Raw genomic sequence first — 19,372 nt, forward strand, 5'->3', positions numbered from 1 at the left:
GCACTCCAAATAGCCCCATGGCCACTTCATTGCCAATGCCCCAGCATGCAAGAGGGAAGAGCTCCCTCACAGTAAACTGCAGGCAGCTGGACAGCAGATTGAGAGAAATGCTTCTGAGAAGCTGGGACTGGGACTACCCGGATTATCCCAAGCCACTAAGGACTAGAGGCTCCAGCCCTGCTCTGTGATCAAAGGCACAGAGGGCAAGGGCTTTCACCTGCAACAGGAAGGGGACACTCCAGCCCCGCCCTGCGACAGGCAGCCCAAGTAGGCAAGCAGCCTTAGCCAGCCTCAGGACAAGGGTGCCTCTCCCCCAGACCAGTGAAAATGTCAGCAGAGTGGAATTGAGGAAGCCGTGGGGTCCCAGGGGGACTGTGCACCGACCTGGAAGCAACTTTGGGCGGGCTGCACTGGAGGGTGCCAAAGCAGCTAAGAAAACAGTGGGGAAATGGCTTCGGAGATGTGTAAGCCGCCCCAGCAAAAGTTGCTCACTGAAGAACTGCTACAGGTCCCACAGGTGGAGACCAAAATCAGCCCCATACTCATCACTTAACTGCAGTCTTGGAAGGGTTACACAGCACAATCTCAGGCTCTGTCAGGCTCTGTCGGGGACACTAAGAGAGCTGTGAATACCAGAGGAATTTTATCAATTTCCTTATTCTTTGTTTGCTTGATTTGCTTTCTGCTATCTGTCTGGTTGACTTTTTCTTTGTTTGTTTGTTTTGGTTTTTCTGTGTGCGAGTGTGTGTGTGTGTGTGTGTGTGTGTGTGTGTGTGTGTTGTTTAAGTTTAAGTTTTTTTACCTTAAATTTTGTTCTATTTTCTTTGTCCTCTTCCTCTCTTTCCCCAACTATCTCTCTTGATTTTATGATATTTTCACATCTCTTGTCTTTCTGGTTCACCTCAATATTCTTTTGCTTTCTCCTTCACTCCTTTTCTTCTCTTTTCTCCAATCTCCAAAAGCTTAGGTGTTCATCCTGTGCCCTCTAGGCTTGCTTCTACTATATTTCTTTTTTACTTATCTCTCCGTTTTTTCCCTTACCCTTTTAAATTTCCCCCCAACAGGGTATAATCGCTCTACTAAGGGGAAACGCATTGCATACAAGTGCCTGGTTTATGTTGGATTTTGTTCTATAATGGTAGAGTTTGCTTGTGTGGTTAAAGGTACCAAACTAACAATTGCCACAGTTTGTTAGTTGCTAGGTTGTGCTTGATGTTATTGCTATTGCTAACTGTATTACTTTAGCCAGGATTTCATACCTGTTGCTCTCCCTTATATGACAACACTGTGATTGTCTGGGGTCACAACCATCAGCATAGTCCAGTACCAAAGGACTGGGTGCTGAGCTAGGTAGATAGCAACCTTGCATCCTTAACAAATTGGGAAGGTAGGATCTTGGGATAGACACAAAAACCAAGAAGCACTTATACTGAGAAGACATCTCTGAGAAATAGACATTTTCTAGAGAAACCTCAATATAAGTGACAAAGCTATCTACCATAAGAAATCTGCAAACAATAACTCAGAAAACAAAATAAAATAAGAAACTAGAAAATGACAAGACGCAGAAGCAAAATGAAACCTCAGACCTCCAGCGCACCAAGGATAAATCCAGAGGACAATGAGATAGAGGAAACTGGAAGCCACCTGCTGGTACTTTCTGAATTGATTGCTACAGAGACAAAAAAGCAAATAAATGAGGCTATACAGAAAATAATCTTTTAGGTAAAAAAAGAAATGACAATTAAAGTGAAGGACATGTTCAATGAAGCTAGAGTAAACACAGATAAAAACAAAAATAGAGGAGCTTAGGAAAATGATTGAAACCATGAATGCCCAACATAGGAAAAAATGGAATCCATGAAATAGATTCAAACAGATATCCAGGAGATTAAAAACTCCATAGAAAGTATTGCTAATCGTTTGAACCAAGATGAGATACAATTTCAGATCTAGAAGACAAGACTGCGGCTACTGACCATGAAAAGAAAGATTTCTTAAAAATATCAAGAAACCGTGAAAAATCAATCCAACAATTGCAGGACGATGCAAAGAAAAATAATATAAGATTGATCAGCATCAGTGAGAATGCCAGAAACAATACAAACGTCATCCAAAAGCTGTTTAAAGAAATAATGGCAGCAAACTTCCCAAACTTGAAAAAAGAATTTGATATACAAATACGTGAGGCAAATAGAACGTAAATAGCTATGATCAAAATAAATCCACACCAAGGCACATAATAATCAAGATTCCAGAAATTCAGCTCAAGAACAGAATATTAAAAGCTGTTAGTGAAAAGAAACAGATAGCCAATAAAGGAAAGCCCATCAGAATCACAGCAGACTTCTCAAACTAAACACTTAAGGCAAGGAGAGCCTGGAGTGAAGTATTTAGAGCCCTAAAAGAAAACAACCTCCAACCGAGATTAATGTATGCCACCAAACTATCTTTCAAAATCAATGGAGAAATAAAATACTTCCATTGCAAAGAACAACTGAAGAAATTCATAACCAACAAACCAGCCCTACAAAGTGTTCTGAAGGGCAGTTTACAAAGAGAAAATGAAAATCACAATTCCAAGAACACCAATAGAGGGAAGCCACCAAGCCAGGCAAGCAATTAAACAAACAGGACAGACAGGGAACTAACAGCAGGAAAACAGTATGATAAGGATAACCCAATGCATATCAGCTATAACCATTAATGTATATGGTCTCAATTCAGCAATCAAAAGAAATAGACCGGCAGAATGGATTAGGAAACAAGATCCAACAATATGCTGCATACAAGACACACAATTTAACTCAAAAAGAAATTCATAGACTGAAAGTCAAAGGATTGAAAATAATGGTCCATGGGACAGGAATCCAGAAAAAAGCAGGGGTAGCTATTTTATTTGCAGCCAATGTGAACTTCAAGCCAATACTTATCCAAAGAGACAAAGAAGGATACTGCATACTTGTTAAAGAAATACTTCAAGAAGAGTACATAACCACTATAAATATATATGCACCAAATATTGGTACACCCGATTATATAAAACAAATATTAATGGACATGAAAAATCTAATAATCACAATTATAATGGGGGACCTTAATACCCCACTATCATATATAAACAAATAGAACAATCAACAAAGAAATTTCAGAACTGAACCAAATTTGTGAACAAATGGACTTAGTAGATGGCTGCAGAATGTTCTAACCCAAAACTTTAGAATATACACATTCTTCTCAGCTGCACATGGGAGTCACCAAGATAGATCACAGATCATAGAACATGCTTAGGTAAATGCAAAGGAATTGAAATCTCCCTTGCACATTATCTTACCATAGTGCAATGATACTGGAAATCAATGGCAAAAGAAACACCAAAAACTCCATAAACACATGGAAATTAAGTAGCACCCTTCTGAATAACCAATGGGTTACACATGAAATTAAATGAGAAATTAAACAGTATCTACCATTAAATGGTAATACTGACACAATGTATTACAACATATGGGTTGCAATGAAAGCAGTCCTAAGAGGGAAATTTATAGCAGTGAATCAGGAAAACAGAACAAGCTTAAATAAATAACCTAAAGTTAAACGTCAAGCTTTTAGAAAAAGAAAAACCAGTCATGTCCAAGCTCATACCAGGAGGAAACTATAAGGATCAGAGCAGAAGTTACCACAATTGAGACTAAGAAAACAATATAAATAATCCATGAATCGAAGAATTGGTTCTATGAAAAAATTGATAAACCCTTAGCCAAACATCAAGAAAAGGGAGGAAAAGGCTCCAACTTATGCAATTAGGAATGAAGAATCACAACAGATCCTGTAGAAATCCGAAAGATCATCAAAACTTTGAGAACTATTACTCTAATAAGATGGAAAACACAGAATAAATGGACAGATTCTTAGATATATATGAATTATCAAAGCTGCAACAAGAACATATTAAAATTCTAAATAACCTAATGTCAGCCATTGAAATTGAAAATGTGATTAAAAACTTTTCAACAGAGGAAAGTCCAAGTCCTAATGATTTCACTGCTGAATTCTACCAGAAATTTAGAGACTATCTAATGCCAATTCTCCTCAAACTCTTTAATGAAATAGAAAGAGAAATAATACTTTCTAAATCATTCCTGGAAGCATTACCCTGATACCAAAACCAGTGAAGGACCCAACTAAAAAAGAGAAATACAGGCCAATCTCCCTAATGAACATAAATGCAAAACTGCTCAATAAGATACTGGCAAACAATGCAGCAAATCATCAAGAGGATTATACATCATGATCAAGTAGGATTTATCCCAGGGATGCAGGGATTGTTCAACATACACAAATCAGTAAATTTAATACACCATATCAACAGAGTTAAAGACACAAATCACATGATTATCTCAATAGATGCAGAGAATATATTTGACAAAATTCAACATCCATTCATGACAAAAACCCCACAGAAATTTGGAATATTTGGCCTTTATCTCAACCTGATAAAAGCCATCTACAACAAACCAACAGCCAACAACATACTGAATGGACAAAAGCTGAAAGCTTTCACACTACAATCAGGAGCAAGACAAGAATGCCCACTGTCATCACTGTTATTCAGTATAGCTCTGGGAACATTAGCAAGAGCAATTAGACAAGAGAAAAAATAAAAGGAATAAGGATAGGAAAGGAAGATGTTAAATTATCATTTGCAGATGATATGATACTTTCCATAGAAGCCCCCAAAAACTCTACCAAAAGACTTGTAGACTTAATAACAAAAATCAATACCATAACTGGATATAAAATCAATGCTCAAAAATCAATAGTCTTCCTGTACACCAATAACAAACTCACTGAGAGAGAAAGTAAGGAAATAACAGCTTTCACAATAGTATGCAAAAAAATGAAACACCTAGGAATCAATCTAATGAAGGAAGTAAAAGACTTCTATCTACATTGAAAACTGCAGTACTCTGAAAAAGGAAATAGAGGAGGACATCAGAAAATGAAAAAATATCCCTTGTTCTTAGGTAGGAAGAACCAATATAATGAAAATGGCCATACTTCCAAAATTGTTATACAGATTTAATGCAATCATGATCAAAATTCCTACAGCAGAGCTGATGACTGGGCCGAACGGCAGGGCCAAGTGGGACCAAGCAGTTGCAGGCTGACTGGGACCTGCTTACTCCAGCTTGCTCCACCAGCTTTCCACCAGCCACCAGGACAGGGTGAGGAGGACACCCCTGGGCAGGCCCACCAGCTGAAGGCTGGGCCACGAGGGTGCCTCCAACAATACTCACCCCTCCGCCCCGGCCTCTGGCTTTTTGGCTGTGCAGCTACTTAGTTACACACTGCAGAGGCACAGGGGGAAAAAAGCCATTCTCCTGAGCTCCAGAAGTGAACAACAGAGAGAGTGCCTGTCTCAGGCTCCCCGATGAAAATAAGCCCACTGGAAAAGTGAAGGGAATCTCTGCAATAAAGGCACACCAGACCACTGTGATTGGTAAATTGGAGGGATTATCAGCTCCCATCGGAAACTGGACTTTCTTCAGGGGAAAAGCAGCTGAAACCTGCAGTAGAAACTTGCACAGTGCAACCCTGCAGGAGGACAAGGAGCTCAACTTGGGACTTACAGCCAGGAATCTGCCTGAATCTCATGAGTCTGGGACTAGCTTACTGAGACTCATTCACTTATAACTGCACACTGCTGCCCATGTTGTCTATTGTGACAGGAGAGACACACCTTGAAAGAGGCCCTTTATTTTTTAAAGGTGATAGATTAATAACTACCACAAATTGTCATTCTTTAAGAGGTATTTGATGCTATGGTGTTGCTGATGGTATGACTTGGGCTAAGATGCTGTGATTGATCTAAACAGTTTTCCTTTTTGGTATAATGAAAATGAGATAGCCTCTGAGCCATTAGAGACTCAAAACCTAAAGACCAGCTAGATCTGGTAGACACCTCTGAGAAGCAATCATTCCATAAGGGTTTTAAATAGACCAACAAAGATACTTAAAATAAACAACTTCATAATATCAACCCAGGAACTAAACTAGGGACAGTACCAAAAACAAAAATGAGAAGGCATTTAAGCAAGCCACAAACCCAGACTTCCACCCCACAAAAGGCAATTTCTGGGGGAAATGAGGTGCAAAAGTCTGATAATCAACCACCTGGACACCCTGAACTGATAGCACAGGAAGTAACAAAACAGATGAATGAGGCTCTAGAAAAATTCAAAGCAGAAATAATCTCCCAGATAACTACAGAGATGGTGAGCAGAGTGAAAGACATGATTAGAGGATCTAGAACAGAAACTGATAAAAAAAAAAATAGATGAGCTCAGAAACATGTTGGAAGCCAGGAATGCCCAGCATAAGAAAGAAATGGAAACCATGATCGCCCAACATAAGAAAGAAAGGGAATCCATGAAACCGATTCAAACAGATATTCAGGACATTAAAAACTCCATTGAAAGCATGCAGAGCAGATTAAGAGAATCTGAAGATAGAATATCAGATATAGAAGACAGGATTGCAGCTAATGACCATGAAAACAGAGATTTCTTAAAAATAGTAAGGGTCCATGAGAAATCAATTCAACAGCTGCTAGATGATGCAAAGAAGAATAACATAAGACTGATAGGAATCCATGAAAAAACAGGAGAAAGTGCAATTGACCATAAAAACTGTTCACAGAAGTAATAGTGGAAAACTTCCCAGACAGAGGAGGAGAATTGGACATACACATAAGCGAAGCATATAGAACTCCACCCAGCCATGACAAAAAAAAATCTACACCTAGACATATAATAGTCAAGATCCCAGAAACCCAACAGAAGAACAAAATCCTACAGGCAGTTAGAGAAAAGAAAGAAATCAACTATAAAGGAAAGCCCATCAGAATCACAGCAGACTTCTCAACACAAACACTCAAATCAAGGAGAGCCTGGAGTCAAGTATTTCAAGCCCTAAAGGAAAATAACTTCCAACCTAGACTGGTGTATCCTGCAAAATTATCTTTCAAAATTGATGGGGAAATTAGATACTTTGATGACAAAGAACACTTGAGAAATTTCATGAACATCAAACCAGCACTCCAAACAATTCTAAGCAATATCCTAGAAAAAGGCAACGAAGGTCACAACTCCATGAGGCTCAACAGAGGGAAGCCACCAGACAAGGTAAGAAACTAAAGGGAAAGGGGGAAAAAGAAATAAGAGCCAACAATAGTAAAACATCATGAGAAGGATGAGTCAATATCTCTCAATTATAACTATCAATGTTAATGGCCCCAATTCACCAATCAAAAGAAGTAGACTGACAGAATGGATGAAGAAGCAAAATCCACCAATATGCTGCATACAACAGACACACCTAACTCAAAAAGAAATTCATAGACTGAGAGTAAAAGGATGGAAAAGCTCTCCACATGACAGGAACCCAGAAAAAAGCAGGGGTAGCAATCTTATTTGCAGACAAAGTAGATTTCAAACCAAAACTAATTAAGAGAGACAAAGATAGTCATTACATCCTTGTAAAGGGAACAATCCAAGAGGAAGAGATGACAATCCTAAATATATATGCACCAAATATAAATGCCCCCAACTATATAAAACAAATATTAATGGACATGAAAAACCAAATAAGCACTAATACACTTGTAGTAGGGGACCTCAATACCCCACTATCACAAACAGACAGATCATCTAGACAAAAAATTAACAATGAAATTCTAGGACTGAACCAAGCTATTGAACAAATGGACTTAATAGATATTGAAAGAGTGTTCCACCCCACAAAATCAGAATACACATTCTTTTCAACTGCACATGGGTGGTTCTCCAAAACAGACCATATGCTAGCTCACAGGACATGTCTAAGTCAATGTAAAAGAACTGAAATTACCCCCCTGTATATTATCAGACCACAGTGCAATAAAATTGGAGATCAATAACATGAGAAACTGGAAAACTCCCACAAACACCTGGAAACTGAATAACACCCTCCTGAACAACCCGTGGGTCACAGAGGAAATTAAAGAAGAAATTAGACAGTTTCTACAAGTAAATGATGATGCCAGTACAACATTTAGGAATCTATGGGACACAATGAAAGCAGTTCAACATGGGAAATTCATAGCAGTGAATGCCCATATTAGGAAAACAGAGAGAACTCAGATAAATAATCTAATGCAGAACCTCAAACTCCTAAAAAAAGAAGAGAATAACAAACCCAAAGCCCTCATAAGAGAGGAAATTATAAAGATCAGAGCAGAAATCAATACAATGGAGACTAAGAGAATGATAAAAAAATTAATGAATCAAAGAGTTCGTTTTTTGAAAGAATAAATAAAATCAATAAACCTTTAGCCAACTTTATCAAAAAAAGGAAAGAAAAGACTCAAATCCATGCAATTAAGAATGAAAAAGGGGAAGTCACAACAGAACCAGCAGAAATCCAGAGGATCATCAATACCTACTTCGAGAACCTGTACTCTAATAAAATAGAAAACACAGAAGAAATGGACAGATTCCTAGATACATATGAATTGCCAAAGTTAAATGAAGAAGATACAGAAATTCTAAATACCCCAATTACAATGAGTGAAATTGAAAATATAATAAAAAATTTACCAATAAAGTAAAGCCCAGGTCCTGATTGTTACACTGCTGAATTCTACAAGGCATTTAAAGAAGAATTAATGCCATTACTCTTTAAATTCATCAAGAAAATTAAAAGGGAAGCAAGGCTTCCAAATTCATTCCTGGAAGCAAGTGTTACTTTGAGTCCAAAACCAGGGAAAGACCCAACCCAAAAAGAGAACTACAGGCCAGTTTCCCTAATGAACATAGATGCAAAAATCCTCAACAAGATACTGGCAAACAGAATACAGAGGGTCATCAAGAAGATCATACACCCTGACCAAGTCGAATTTATCCCAGGGATGCAAGGATGGTTCAACATACGTAAATCAATAAATGTAATACGCTATATTAACAGAGTCATGGACAAAAACCATTTGATCATCTCAATAGATGCAGAAAAGGCATTCAACAAAATCCAACAACAATTCGTGATAAAAACCCTACAGAAAATTGGCATAGAAGGTCTTTTTCTCAACCCAATTAAGGCTATCTATGAAAAACCATCAGCCAACATCATACTAAATGGTCAAAATCTGAAAACATTCACACTAAAATCAGGAACAAGACAAGGATGCCCACTATCACCACTCCTGTTCAATATAGTTCTGGAAACATTAGCCACAGCAATTAGAAAAGAGAAATAAATAAATGGAATAAAGATAGGAAAGGAAGAAGTTAAACTGTCATTATTTGCTGATGATATGATACTTTACATAGAAGACCCAAAAAACTCTACCAGAAGACTTCTGGACTTAATTGACAGATTCAGTAGGGTAGCTGGATATAAGGTCAACACTCAAAAAACAATAGCCTTCTTATACACAAATAGCAGCCTCATTGAGAGAGAAATTAGGGAAACAATTCCTTTTACAATAGCATCCAAAAAAATGAAATATCCAGAAATCAACCTAACAAAGGAAGCAAAAGACCTCTACACTGAAAACTACAGCATCCTGAAAAAGGAGATCGAGGAGGATATAAGAAAATGGAAAGACATCCCTTGTTCCTGGGTAGGAAGAATCAATATAGTGAAAATGGCCATACTTCCAAAAATGCTATATAGATTTAATGCAATGCCATTTGAAATTCCAACAATATACTTCACAGAGCTAAAGAAAACAATCCAAAACTTCATTTGGAACCAGAAGAGACCTAGAATAGTAAAAGCAATTCTGGGCAACACAGACATGGCTGAGGGTATCACAATACCCAACTTGAAGCTATACTGCAAAGCTACTGTGATAAAAACAGCATGGTACTGGCAAAGAAACAGACACAAGGATCAGTGGAATAGATTAGAAGATGCAAAAACAACTTCAGACATACTCAGCCACCTCGTCTTTGACAAAGGAGCCAACCACCTTCATTGGAGGAAAGATAGCTTCTTTAATAAATGGTGTTGGAAAAACTGGATTTCAACCTGTCAGAGATTAAAACTAGACCCATATCTATCACCATGCACTAAAGAGATCTAAGTGGATTAAAGATCTAAATATTAAGACAGAAACACTAAACTTGCTGGAAGATAAGTTAGGTAGAACTCTTGAAGATATTGGCATAGGAAAAGACTTTATGAACAAAATCTCAGTAGCATGGGAACTAGCAGAAAGAATCAACAACTGGGATTTCATCTTATTGAAAAGCTTTTGCATTGCAAGAGAAACCACCAACAGAGCTAACAGACAACCTACAATGTGGGAAAAAATTTTTAGCAGCTGTAACTCAGACAAAGGGCTACTATCTAGAATATATAAAGAACTGAAAAAAATCAGACCTCCCAAATTCAAAGACCCAATTCAAAAATGGGCATCTGAAATGAACAGACATTTCTTACACAAAGAAGTAAAAGCAGCAAATAAACATATGAAAAAATGTTCAACATCACTGGTCATTCAAGAGATGCAGATGAAAACAACTCTGAGATTCCACCTCACCCCAGAAAGAATGGCTGCTATCAAGAAATCAACCAATAACAAATGCTGGCAGGGGTGTGGAGAAAAAGGAACCCTTCTCCATTGTTGGTGGGAGTGCAGACTGGTGCAACCACTATGGAAATCAGTGTGGAGATACCTCAAAGAACTAGGGCTGGAGGTCCCATTTGACCCAGCTATTTCCCTGCTGGGTATTTTCCCAAAAAAATTAAAAGAATCATACCACAGAGATATATGTGCACCCATGTTTATTGCAGCACAGTTTGTAATAGCTAAAGGTTGGAAACAGCCCAAGTGCCCATCAACTGGAAACTGGATAAAGAAGATGTGGTTTTTTTATAAAATGGAGTACTACTCAGCCATAAAGAACAAGAAACTAGAGTCATTTATAACTAAATGGATGCATATTGAGGCCATACTCTTAAGTGAAATAAATAAGACACACATGTGTAAATACCGAATAGTTTATCTAGTTTGAGAAACTGAGAATGTAAATAAGGACTAAAAGGATTAATAACTAATAATTGATACTTTGAAATAGGAAAAAGTCCAAAGGGGCAGGGGTGGTGGGAGGGGAAGGGGAAAGGAAAGAATGGAAAGGAAAAATTATGAGAAAAGTTAAAAAATGGAAATGAAGTATGTAAATAGGGAAGAGTTTAGGGGTGAAGGATGCATAGGCAATGGGGAAAAAATTAGAACCAAGATACGTCATGTACAGGTACAAGCACCCAAAGATAAATGTAAATGTATTGTATACCTAAAATGTACCAATAAAAGAATTTAAGAAAAAAATTTTCCTACAGCATATCTCACAGAATTAGAAAAAACAATCCTAAAACTCGTTTGGAACCAGAAGAGACCTAGAATAACAAAGGCAATTCTGGGCAACAAAGCAAAGAAAGGGGCATCACAATCCCTGACTTGAAATTATACTACAGAGCTACTGTGATAAAAACATGGCACTGGCAACAAAACAGACCTGAAGATCAGTAGAATAGATTAGAAGATGCAGAAACAACCCTAAATGCATTCACCCACCTTATCTTTGACAAAGGGGCCAAACATGTTCACTGGAAGAAGGATGACCTCTGCAATACATGGTGCTGGAAAAACTGGCTTTCTCCATGCTGAAGACTAAAACTAGATCCATGTCTCTCACCATGCGCTAAATTAAAACCAAAGTGGATCAAAGATCTAAATATTAAAACAGAAACATTAAATCTACTGAAAGAGAGAATAAGTAGAACTCTTGAAGACATAGGTGTAGGCAAAGATTTTATGAACAAAACCCCAGTCATACTGGAAATATTACAAAGAAGCAACTGGGAGCTCATCTTATTAAAAAGCCTTTGCCCAACAAAAGAAACCATCCAAGTGCACCTATCTGCATGCAGAGGTGTAAGGTGTGTGGTGCTGTCTGCCACTGGTTTAATGTGATTCTCAAAGAACCAGGATGTCTTCAACTGATGTAATCTTGCTGGTGAGGCCGCAGCCTCACGGAACCATTGAGGCCTCAGCTGTGGCCAGAGGCAAAACGCAGTTATGTTTCTGCTTGCCATAGCCAGCTCAGGGACAAGATGACCTGATCCTCTGCATAGAAGACCCAAAAATCCACAAAAAGATTCCTAGAATTGATAACCAAATTCAGCAATGTAGCAGGATACAAAATCAACACAGAAAAATCAATAGAATTTCTGTGCACTGTTCATCATTGCATAATGAACCCACTGTGAAAGAAATCAGGAAAAAAATACCATTCACAATAACAGCAGGAAAAAATATAGTACTTTGGAATTAACCTAACTAAGGAAGTGAAAGGCCTCTAAAATGAAAACTACAGTACTCTGAAAAGGAAATCCAAGAGGACATCAGATAGAAGGATACCCCTGTTCCTGGATATGTAGAATGAGTAGTCAAAATGGCCATACTTCCACAATTGATATACAGATTTAATGCAATCATAATCACAGTGCCAACAGCATTCCTCAGAGAACTAGAACTTGCTAATGTTTCAAATGCTCAAATTTATAGGGAACCAGAAGAGACCCAGAATAGCAAAACCAATCCTTAGCAAAGTGAGAGGCATCCCAATCCCAGACTTGAAGTTACATTTCAAAGCTGCAGTGATAAAAACAGCATATTATTGACATAAAAACAGACATGAGGGTTGGTGGAGCAGAGTAGAGGATGCAGAAATGACTCTAACAACATTCAACTAGGGCTGGGGATTTAGCTCAGTGGTTCCACTGCCGCCTTGCAAGTGCAAGGACCTGAGTTTGATCCCCAGTACCAAAAAAATATATATTAACTATATAATCTTTGACAAAAGGGCCAAAAACATACAGCAGAGGAAAAATAGCCTTTTTAATAAATGGTGCTGGGAAAACTGGCTATCCACATGCAGAAGATTAAGTCTAGACCTATATCTCTCACCATGTACTAACCTAAAATCAAAATGGATCAAAGAATTAAATGTTAAAACATAAACACTAACCCTGATGGAAGATAAAATAGGTAAAACTCTGGAAGTCATAGGCGTAGGCAAGGACTTTCTGAGCAAGAATCCCGGTTCATAGGAAATAGTACCAAGAATCAATAAATAGGATCATATCAAATTTAAAAAGCTTCTGTGCACTGAAGGAAACCACCAAGTATTACTCATACAAAGGACTCATATTCAGAATATATAAAGAACTCAAAAAAATTAGATTCCCCCAAATAAAGTACCAATCAAGAAATGGGCAAATGAAATAAAGTTCAAAGGGTCAATAAATGCGTAAAGAAATATTCAACATCACTAGCCATTTGAGAAAAGCAAATTATTACAACACTGCCCCAGGTGTGGTGCACATGCCTGTAATCCCAGCACTGGGGAAAGTGAAACAGGAGGATCTCTGTGAGTTCAAGGCTACTGGCCTGTGCTATATAGTGAGTTCAAGACCAGCCTAAAGTACATAGCAAGACCTTGTCTCAAACCAACAACAACAAAAAGAAATCAACAACACTCAGATTCCATCTTACCCCAGAAAGAATGGTCATCATCAACAAATGTAATAATCACAAATGCTGGAGAGGCTTTGGGAGAAAAAGGAACCCTTCTACATTGTTGGTGGGAATGTAAACTAGTATAACTACTATGGAAATCAGTATGGAGATTTTTCAAAAAACTGAAAGTAGAGATTCCATTTTACTCAGGTATTTTTCTTCTAGGTATCTTCCCAAAACAGGTAAAGGTATCATATTATAGTTGTACATGCATAGCCATGTTTATAGCAGCACAATTCATAATAGCTAAATTTGGGAAGCAGCCTATATGTCCATCAAAGATAAATTGATAAAGAAAATACGGTGTTTACACACCGTGGAGTACTATTCTGCTGTAAGGAAAGATAAACTTGAGTCATTTGTAGGAACATGGATACACCTTGAGACTCTAATGTTAAGTCAAAGCAGACACACAAGTTTAAATATCATATGGCTTCTCTTATATGAGAAAACCAAGTTATAAATGAAGAGCAAAATAATAACAGGTAGATACTAGGAAGTATGGGGATAGATCTTTCTCAAATGAGAAGGGGATCAAGAGATAGGGGAGGGAAGGGGAAGGGGATGAATAAAAGAATTAAGATGTGTTATATACATGTACCAACTTTACACAAGGAATGTAAATATGTACTAATAAAAAAATGACAGCCAAAAAATTAACTCATGCCATCCCTACAGTTTTTGTTGTTAATAAAACATTATAACAAAAGAAAAAAGAAGCCATCTGAGAGTGAAGAGACAACCCACAGAGTGGGAAAAAATTGTAGCCAGTTTTTCCTCAGACAAAGGCCTGATATCGAGATCATACAAAGAATTAAAAAAACCAGATCCCCCCAAATTTAAAGACCCAATCCAAAAATGGGCATCTGAAATGAACAGACACTTCTCAGGTGAAGAAGTACAAGTGGCAAATTAATATATGAAAAGCTGTTCAGTGTCACTGGTCATTCGAGAAATGCAAATTTAAACAACACTGACAGATCATCTCACTCCATAATGGCTAATATCAAGAAATTAACCAACAACAAATGCTTGTGTGGATGTAGGGAAGAAGGAACCTTTCTCCACTGTTGGTGGGATGCAGACTGGTGCAACCACTGTGGAAATCTGTGTGGAGATTCCTCAAAACACTAGGATTAGAGGTCCTATTTGACCCAGCTATTCCTCTTATGGGTATTTTCCTGAAAGAATTAAAAGCATCATACCACAGAGATATATGTGTACCCACATTTATAGCAACACAGTTTGTAATAGCATCTGAACCTCTTCCTTTATAGGTCAAATTATCTCTAGTTCCTTTAGTGCTCCTTCACAGAGATTACTTTCAGTAAGTCATTAAATCACTTCTGTTTCTTTTCTGAGTGTTCTTTTCTCAGGAAGCTCTCAAACCACATGATCCATTGGTATAAAAAGTTAAGATACAGTAATAGGATACCATTATAATTTGGTTATTCCTTACTCATGCTACAGAGCTTCTGCACAGGCCTCATCTAGCCTGTAGTCTCTTTTCACACTAAGGAATGTTTTCTGTCTTCTGTACTTTGTCCATCTTTTATCAGTGTGACCCAGACAGTCTTCTATTTGTCCTGCCAAAGTTGTGTCTTATTCTACATGTCCAGTTCACTAGTGTGACAAGGTCATTTAGAATGCAAAGCCTGCCCTCAAAAGTGTTAAGTCCTTAGACTAAATCTGACTATAAAATGCCCTAAATAGATTCTACTTTGCTGAATTTTTAAAATTCCCATCCCTCTATTAAATTCTTTGAGTGCAGGACTGTTTTCTCTCCATGACCTCTGCTAACTAGAAAAGTCACTGTTCTGCTTCTACGGGTGAACTGCTAACAGCTCTATTCCATTAGGTGAAAGCTGGTAACTGCAGGTTTCAGTTAATAAGAGAGAGCACTGTGAGAATTAACACCACCAATTCTTAACCAGCTTGTGCTGCCTTAAGTAGATGGCAAGCTTGTTGTATGAAATCCTTCTGAAAAGATTTTTCTGCCTTCTCATTACTGAAAATAAAAGTCATACCATAACCATAAGATGAACATCAGAGATACAAACAGATTCTGAGTAATTTGTTGAGATTTCAGGACCTAGTCTGATGTAAGCCTGGAGCCTATTAGCCCTCATCTAGTAATGTTTTAAGTGATTTTGGTTATCCCCACAAACCTATGCAACCAATTTTCTATGGAAAGTCTCAAAAGAGCTGGAAGTCTACAAGGACAAAAAAATGAAAAATAAAATGTATATGATCTAAAGAAAATCTTTAATGAAGCAGCTTCAGGTATCTTAACCATTTATTAAAACAGATTAACAGGCAGATGAACAGACAAAAAATATAGAGAACATATAAACAATCACATTTAATCAGATTGCACTCTACATGTCTAGGCCATGTTGAATTATAATAACCTGTTATAGTTTTAGGTTATAACTACAAGTAGACTAGTCAGAACCTTTCCTGGGGGTGTTATAGCACTTTTTAGGTGAATCATAGTAGAGATCCCTTGTAATAAATTAACACCAGTAAGAGTCAGAAGGGAAAAGAGATAGAAACCCTTTTATACCCATGAAAGCAAGGATTTTTTTTTAAATGGTCCTAAGCTTGCTTTACTTCAATCTTTGGAATAATTGCTACCACAGTACAAGCTCCTCGGGGCCCTCTATATTAGAGTCACTATAGTAAACTGTTCCTTTGATAGCTGCATCTGTTGTATATGTAAATGTTCTCTCCAAAGGGCCAGACTGATTATTAAAGATATATTGTTGTAATTTATATGTTCTTCTTTGGCAACTACTTTTGCCATTCAGAGGCTGCTCAGACCTAGTATGGGAGTAGAAAAAGACTAGATGATGTTTCTTTGGAGCCTGGGGCTCAAAGTAGTCCTAGCTACTTTTTTAAGTATGCATGTCAAGAAGTAAGGTATCTTGAGTCCCCTTCATATCAAGCTTTCTGTTTTGAAAAAACAATAAGAGGAAAGAAGGCAGCCCTGTCCATCCCCTTTTGTTCTGTCTCTTTACCTAAGGCATATTTTAAACCTGACCTGTCCAGTGCCAGCAGCAGTGACCTGAAGGTGCTCAAGGAAGTGAGATTAGAAGATGACTATCCTATTTTACCAGTGCTTGGGCCCCCTTCATGATCCTATGACTGCTTGGCACATACTAGGCATAGGCTTTTCCTTTCTTAGCCCTCAGTTAGCATATCTCTGTGTGTAGAACTCAGTGGCTGGCCTAGTGATAAATTCTGGAGAGAAATCATGACCAGAGAGAGCCAGTGTCCCAGAGACAAGGGCCTCTGGCTGTCTGTTCTTTTAATGCCCATTCTGACTAAAGCTGCCATTAGCCTATGCAGACCTCCAAAGACTGCCTTCCGTTTTACTAATGTAATCATCTATGCTTCATTGGCCTTAAAAACTAGTCAGTCTACCCTACCCAGGCAGTGGAGAAGGGATGGATAAGTGCCTAATCCAACAGTAACTCAGAATACAAGGCACAAAAACTTCATTATTCAGCTTGTCACTATTTTCCAAACCCTTGCTACCCCAAAGGCAGAAAGTGAATTGGGATTAAAAGCCTTTTTAGGGTGGGTCTCTCTAGTCTTTAGTAAATCATGCTTCCAAATAAATGAAAGGAAAAAAAAAAAACAGGAGTAGAAAAGTTGGAATTAAGAGTCCTTAGCAATGAAAGAGGTTTGTCTTTATCATGCTTCTAGTGAGTTAATAGAGTAATTAACCCAAGAGCTATCATTCTCATCTCTCTCAAAAGACCAACATCAAGAGCATCAAGAGATGAAATTGTTCCCTCAGTGGAAGAGGATCAAACCAGAAAGGAACCTGAGACAGACAAGTGTGGAAGGAAGATCATGCCAGATTTCCCCAGTGAAACCTGTCCTTTCAGATTTTAGAGCAGCAGACACCCCCATCACTTTTAAGTGGCTGAGGAATACCTCTTTTATATATGGCATGCTGTTCCCCACATCTACGCTACCACCAGGGAAATGACAGAAAAAACATCAGGCTATAAGTTTACCCAGTAAGAAAAAAAAGCACAAACATCTATCTCATAAATGGAAACACAGTTAAACAAGAATATATTGCAAAAGAAAAAAATAATAAAACTCTCATGGGGACTTACCTACTATTAATGTCAAATCTTGGTGGAACCTCCAGTGATGTTATCACAATTTCTGTGCCAACCAAGCTCATGGTTCCGTGAACAATGAAAGATGAAGTCACAAACCAAAAGAGGAAATTATGAGAGTTTAATTAGAAATAATAAAAGAAGATTTCTGAGCAGAAATACAAATGGGAGTCCCTGTCCTGATCTGATAGGCATAAGCAGAGACCAGGAAGGAGCTTGAGTTCAAAGGAGTTCAAAGAGAAAACTGGTCATCTTGTATTTGTAAGGTTTTCTTGAGGCCAAGGGTACAGAGGAGATGTTAAGGCTCTTAACTAACTTAGTACATCCTGGATGATAGTCTTCTTGGAGGGAAGAGTCCTTATGTCTCAACCTTTGATTCTTTTTCTTGTGTTTATCTTTGCATCTCTAAGCTTGGCTTAGCTGCTTAAATTAGCTATTCATCTGGGTGGACTAGTTTCTTTTCTTTTATCTGACCTTATTGTTATCTGACTACCTTCTCATAATAACTACACTACTAGGGTGGTACATGAATACCCATGTTTATTGTAGCACAATTCACAATAGCTAAGATATGGAAATAGCCTAGATCCCCTACAATAGATGAATGGACCAAAAACTGGATATATACACAACTGAATATTATTCATCCATAGAGAAGAGCAAAATCATGTCATCTGCAGGAAAATGAATGAAACTGGAGACCATCATGATAAGCAAAATAAGCCAGACTCAGAAAGTTAAATACTGCATGTTTTTCTTTTATATGAACAAACTAAAAAATAAGCAAATAAGGGACAGATGACATTGTCCCCAGACAGTGTCTGAGGAGGTTCGTGAAGCTGAAATAAGGAACCTAGCTCACCCTACCCATAAAATACGTTCACAGGCTCACTGACTTCTGTTGCAGGAAAAGAATTTTCCAGTTTGTGTCAATTGAGAGGCTCAGGAAGGTTTATTAGGCAGAAATTTCAGTATACATCCAAAGAATGAGAGTGCAGGCCCTTGAGAGAGAGGGAGAGGGCAAGAGCTAGGAACAGGTAGAGGAAGAGACACTACAGTTTGGAACTAGGAATAGTTATGTGTTTTTGGTGGCAGAAATCTGTGGACTTTGTCAGTCTATAATCTGGGTCTTGGTTTGGTGGATGAAGGAGGATGGTACACCCACAGAAAGACAGTCATCCATTCAAAGAGGAAACCCCACTTTACAGGTGAAAAAATGATCTATTCACAGATGAAAAATGACATTGCAAGTTGAAAGGGAATGGCTGAACCCATTTGCAGGTGAAAGGGATTTCCTAGGTATTTATATGTGTTCTGGGAGAAAAGAAAGAAAAAAATTTAAACTGGACTTGTATCCTGATGCTGCAGTTTTCATTTTTTCTTCTTATTCTGCATTACTAATGTGAACTAATAAAAAATGTCAGTGAACATTATTCTGCACCAGGGAAAATATCAGGTAATGGTACGGATACCAGACAAAGCTTACATGCCAATAAAATACACTTGCATCAGTCAGATGGTCACTTTTTTAAAGTTAAGAATTTTACTTGCCAAGAAAAAGAAATTTGGAAATTTGCTAATGACATTTAACTCTAAAGTCAATTTA

General features: G+C 37.8%; 1 protein-coding gene across 1 annotated transcript in view; it reads left to right on the plus strand.

The window, feature by feature from the left end:
* The window catches only part of Frem2 (FRAS1 related extracellular matrix 2), a 214,113-nt gene that overhangs the window by 175,608 nt on the left and 19,133 nt on the right, over positions 1–19,372 (plus strand). The gene's annotated exons all lie outside the window — the stretch shown is intronic.

This window comes from Heterocephalus glaber, unplaced genomic scaffold (assembly GCF_053883595.1).
Source record: "Heterocephalus glaber isolate CG9 unplaced genomic scaffold, H.glaber_assembly_v1.0 deba00001720, whole genome shotgun sequence".
Lineage (NCBI taxonomy): Eukaryota > Metazoa > Chordata > Mammalia > Rodentia > Bathyergidae > Heterocephalus > Heterocephalus glaber.